This window comes from Salvelinus sp. IW2-2015, unplaced genomic scaffold (assembly GCF_002910315.2).
Source record: "Salvelinus sp. IW2-2015 unplaced genomic scaffold, ASM291031v2 Un_scaffold562, whole genome shotgun sequence".
NCBI classification, from domain to species: Eukaryota; Metazoa; Chordata; class Actinopteri; order Salmoniformes; family Salmonidae; genus Salvelinus; species Salvelinus sp. IW2-2015.
The window spans coordinates 213368-219552 of record NW_019942574.1 but is presented as its reverse complement, the minus strand read 5'-3'; positions in this window follow the sequence as shown (position 1 = coordinate 219552).

Below are 6185 nucleotides of genomic sequence, written 5' to 3'. Positions count from 1 at the left end.
CTATTTAAGTACTGTTTTTCTTTCTGTTCAAGGAAGAGGGATATGAGTGACTATTTGCTTTGTTTTTATACATTTTAAGGGAGAACTGAATTGTAACATGCCACTAAGGGTGTGATTTTGTTCATTAAAAAAATGAAATTAAAATGTTGATTTTTGATTTAGGGTGATGTTAGTGTCAGTAGATTAATTTCAATATTTGCACCTCTTACTGTCATTCTCATTTTAAACCAGTCTGTTTTTGTAAATGTATTTGCCTGACATCTGATTTCATGTTCATTTGTTATTTTCTCTGAATACAGGAAATGAACTATTGTTTTCAGATTTGATTTGTAGTGTCTTTTTTACTGAAAGCATATCAATATACTACTTATGGTACAGACTGCATCTATGCTTTTATACTGAGAAGATGAGAACAAGCAGAGCGGAAGAGGCAAATCTTTATGTAAAGATTATCAATATATAGCTCGTCTTCGGTGTAATGAAGATTCACAAATGGATTGATTTCTTTAGATAGAAACATTTGGTAAATTACCAGAGGATGAAACATGACATTCTCTAGGGAGACCTGAATCTGAAAGATTCTTCCAAATAATTTAATATTTTCCTATTACTGTGCATGTGTAGTAGTTATGATTCCTTGTCATTAGCTGCATATATCTTCATATTTTGCACCAAGTGATGCTGAGAGGCTCTTCTTGTCTTACGTTTTGAAACCTGTGTACTGTTGCTTTAAAATGTGGCGGGCTGCTCGATATGCCCAGCTGCAGCCCCACAGAAGCCTGCCACTAAAACTAGGCAGGTTTCCATTGACCCAGGTTTATTCAACAAAAGCAATGTCGCAAATGTGACGTGAAATGGAATATATAGAGACATTTTCAAAAAATGAATGTTTTTATCCTTTCAACAGTGGTGGATTTATATTTTGGTAAAACTTTATTGCGAACAAATGATAGAAACAGTGATTTTTGAATAAGTGATTAATGCTGACTCATTTTKAAGGTACGCGGGGCACGTAATATCATCACGTAACTATAAATCACCAGTCTGCATTTCATTCATTCAAGCATATGCTTGCAGGACAGAGCAACAAATTTAATGTATTTGGCACATGCACCGAATACAATAGATGTAGACTTTACTGTGAAATGCTTACTTATGAGCTAACAATGCTGAGTTAAAGTGAGAAAKATGTGCTGATAAAAAAAAAGAAGTAGTAAAACAAAACAACAATAAGGCTATCTACAAGGAGTACCGGTACCAAGTCAATGTGCAGGTGTACATGTAGGTAGGGGTAAAAGTGACTAGGCAGCAGCATATGTGTATGTGTGTAGCGTAAATATGCGTGTGTGTGGGTAGAGCCTATGAAGATGGGGGTGTGCTCGGCCCTCTGTTTCCTGTAGTCCACAATAAGCTCCTTTGTTTTGCTGACATTGAGGGAGAGGTTGTTGTCCTGGCACCACACGGCCAGTTCTCTGACYTCCTCCCTATAGGCCATCTCATCGTTGTCGGTGACCACTGTTGTGTTGTCAGCAAACTTAATGATGGTGTTAGAGTCATGTTTGGCCACGCAGTCGTGGGTGAACAGGGAATACAGGAGGGGACTAAGTACACATCTCTGAGGGGCCCCAGTGTTAAGGATCAGCGTGGCAGACGTGTTGTTGCCTACTCTTACCACCTGGGGGAGGCCCGTCAGGAAGTCCAGGATCCAGTTGCAGAGGGAGGTGTTTAGTCCCAGAGTCCTTAGCTTAGTGATTAGCTTTGTGGGCACTATGGTGTTGAACGCTGAGCTGTATGTAGACAATAAACACCATTCTCACATAGGTGTTCCTTTTGTCCAGGTGAGAAAGGTCAGTGTGGAGTGTGATTGAGATTGCGTCATCTGTGGATCTGTTGGGGCGGTATGCGAACTGGAGTGGGTCTAGGGTGTCCGGGAGGATGCTGTTGATGTGAGCCATGACCAGCCTTTCAAAGCACTTCATGGCTACCGATGTGAGTACCACAGGRCGGTAATCATTTAGGCAGGTTACCTTCGCTTCCTTGGGCACAGGGATTATGGTGGTCTGCTTGAAACATGTAGGTATTACAGACTCGGTCAGGGAGAGGTTGAAAATGTTAGTGAAGACACTTGACAGTTGGTCCGCGCATGCTTTGCCTACACATCCTGGTAATCCGTCTGGCCCAGCGGCATTGTGAATGTTGACCTGTTTAAAGGTTTTGTTCACATCAGCAACCGAGAGCGTTATCACACAGTCATCCAGAACAGCTGGTGCTCTCGTGCATGCTTCAGTGTTGCTTGCCTCGAAGCGAGCATAAAAGGCATTCAGCTCGTCTGGTAGGCTTGCGTCACTGGGCAGCTTGCGTCTGGGTTTCCCTTTGTAGTCCGTAATAGTTTTCAAGCCCTGCCACGTCTGACAAGTGTCAGAGCCGGTGTAGTAGGATTCAATCTTAATCCTGTATTGACGCTTTGCTTGTTTGATGGTTTGTCTGAGTGCATAGCGGTATTTCTTATAAGCGTCCGGATTAGTCTCCCGCTCCTTGAAAGCGGCAGCTCTAGCCTTTAGCTCGATGCGGATGTTGCCTGTAATCCATGGCTTCTGGTTGGGATATGTACGTACAGTCACTGTGGGGACGACGTCATCGATGCACTTATTGATGAAGCCGATGACAGAGGTGGTTTACTCCTAAATGCCATTGGATGAATCACGGAACATATTCCAGTCTGTGCTAGCAAAACAGTCCTATAGTGTAGCATCCGCGTCATCTGACCACTTCCGTACTGAGGGAGTCACTGGTACTTCCTGCTTTAGTTTTTGCTTGTAAGCAGGAATCAGAAGGATAGATATATGGTCAGATTTGCCAAATGGGGGCGAGGGAGAGCTTTGTATGCATCTCTGTGTGTGGAGTAAAGGTGGTCTAGGATTTTTCTTCCCCCTGGTTGCACATGTGATATGCTGGTAAAATTTTTGTAAAACTGATTTAAGTTTGCCTGCATTAAAGTCCCCGGCCACTAGGAGCACCGCTTTTGGGTGAGCATTTTCTTCTTCGCTTATGGCCTTATAGAGTTGGTTGAGAGCGGTCTTAGTGCCAGCTTCGTTCTGTGGTGGTAAATAGACGGCTACGAATAATACAGATGAGAACTCTCTTAGTAGATAGTGTGGTCTACAGCTTATCATAAGATACTCTACCTCAGGCGAGCAATACCTCGAGACTTCTTTAATATTAGACATTGCCCACCAGCTGTTATTGACAAATAGCCACACCCCTCCACCCCTCGTCTTACCAGAGGTAGCGTCTCTGTTTTGCCGGTGCATGGAAAATCCCGCTAGCTCTATATTGTCTGTGTCTTCGTTCAGCCACGTCTCGGTGAAACATAAGATGTTACAGTTTTTAATGTCCCGTTGGCAGGATAATCTTAATTGTAGGTCATCAATTTTATTTTCAAATGATTGCACGTTAGCAAGAAGAACGGATGTCAGTGGGAGTATACTCGCTCACCTCCGGATTCTCAGAAGGGTGCCCGATATGCGGCCCCTTGTCCGGCAAAGTAGTCTTGTCAGGTATCCCGCACTCCGGCCTCTTCCTTTTTCCGAGTCTCAGGGATTTGGGCCTGGTCCGGAATGAGCAGCATGTCTTTCGCCTCCGACTCATTGAAGTAGAAATACTCATCCAAATCGATGTTAGTTATCGCTGTTCTGATGTCCAGAAGCTCTTTTCTGTCATAAGAAACGATGGCGGAAGCATTATGTACTAAAGAAGTTAACACACAAAATAGCACAATTGGTCAGGAGCCTGTAAAACGGCTGCTATACCCTCCAGCGCCATTCAAACCCTGCCGAGCACACAAAGATTCAAGTGGACGGAGGAAGAGACCAAAGASTTTTTTGGTTTGATTCAAAAGTATTAAAGATGGAAAACGCCAAAGAAACGCCTCATTGTTTGAACAATTACTGTAAATAAGACATGCAGAGTAAGGGCCATAACAAAGCCTGGCACATCTTAAGATCCAAGTGGAAGGCCTTGAAACAGCGCTACCTGAGTGAAAAAAGAGAGCTTCCTCGAAGTGGTCCTGGAGGTAAAAGCATGTTCCACTTCCTATCAGAAAGAATGAAATCCTAGKACAAAGACCTGTTGTTTCAATGCACACCAACATAAACAGCTCACGTGCTGGTAAGTAATGTTACGTTAGGCTATAGGACTTCAGCAAGGTAACTTGCAATAATGTTGTGATTCTCAATCTCCACATAGGTGATGACAATTGCCCTGAGGGAGAGGCGTCCGTAGACGAAGAGGAGGATGACACCCTGGAGAGAGTACCTACAGGTAGGCCTATGTATAAATTCCTCTTAAGAAACTATTAGGTTGGTATTGGCTTATCATGAGGCTGTAGCCTACTTTGCTACTAACTGAAGAAATGCTCAAAATTAGTTGGCTAGCCCATATAATAATATCTATGTAGCTACAACATACACTACATGGCCAAAAGTATGTGGACATGTGCTCATCGAACATCTCATTCCAAAATCATGGGCATTAATATGGAGTTGGTCCCCATTTTGCTGCTATAACAGCCTCCACTCTTCTGGGAAGGCTTTCCACTAGATGTTGGAATATTGCTGCGGGGACTTGCTTCCATTCAGCCACAAGAGCATTCGTGAGGTTGGGCGAATAGGCCTGGCACGCAGTCGGCGTTTAGGGCTCTGTGCAAGTCAGTCAAGTTCTTCCACACAGATCGCGACAAACCATTTCTGAATGGACCTTGCTTTGTGCACGGGGGCATTGTCATTCTGAAACAGGAAAGGGCCTTTCCTAAACTGTTGCCACAAAGTTGGAAGCACAGAATCGTCTAGAATGTCATTTTATGCTGTAGTGTTAAGATTTCCCTTCATTGTAAGGGGCCTAGCCTGAACCATGAAAAACTGTCCCAGACCATTATTCCTAATCCACCAAACTTTACAGTTGGCACTTTGCATTGAGGCAGGTAGTGTTCTCCTGGCATCCGCCAAACCCAGATTAGTCCGTCGGACTGCCAGATGGTGAAGCGTGATTCATCATTCCAGAGAACGCGTTTCCACYKGTCATGAGAACAATGGCTGTGAGTTTTACACCACTCCAGCCGACGCCTGGCATTGTGTTTGGTGATCTTAGGCTTGTGTGCAGCTGCTTGGCCATGGAAACCCATTTCATGAAGCTCCCGATGAACAGTTCTTGTGCTGACGTTGCTTCCAGAGGCAGTTTGGAACTCGGTAGTGAGTGTTTCAACCGAGGACAGAGGATTTTTACGCGCTTCATCACTTGCCGGTCCTGTTCTGTGAGCTTGTGTGGCCTACCACTTTGTGACTGAGCTGTTGTTGCTCCTAGACGTTTCCACTTCACAATAACAGCACTTACAGACCGGGGTAGCTCTAGCAGGGCAGAAATTTGACACATGAGAATTACTAGAATATGGCAAATATTAGTAAATTCTTGCATTCTATCCATACTGGCTTTTTCATGCCACCTGAGAAATGAAACAGATACTAATGTGCAATTTGACYAAATGGAAACACTTCAACCACTTCATTTTTATTTGACATTCTAGTTTTTAGCATTTAAAAAATGTTTTTTAGATGTGACATTATGTCCAGCTGTTTTTACAGATACAAGACAATTAAATGTGATCRCATCATAGCAGGAAATTGTTGCATCAATTTTCTATGAGAAAATGTGCCACCTACTGGACATGGTTAATTCCTACCACATACATGTGAACTCCTCATTTTCTTTCTTAGATTCCTTTTCTCCTTTCCTCGCTCCCTTTCCAACCTCATTTCCTAGCTCCCTTTCTTTTCCAAATCAAATCAAATCWAATTTTATTTGTCACATGCGCTGAATACAACAGGTGTAAACCTTTCTGTGAAATGTTTACTTACAAGCCTTTAACCAACAATGCAGTTTTAAGAAAGTAGAGTTGAGAAAATATTTACTAAATAAACTAATGTAAAAAMAAAAGTAACACAATAAAATAACAATAACGAGACTATATAGAGGTACCGAGTCAATGTGCGGGGGTACAGGTTAGTTGAGGTAATTGAGGTAATATGTACATGTAGGTAGGGGTAAAGCAAATATGCATAGATAATGAACAGCGAGTAGCAACAGTGTAAAAAAACCTTCCTTTCCTTCCCTACTTCTCATTCCTTCCTACT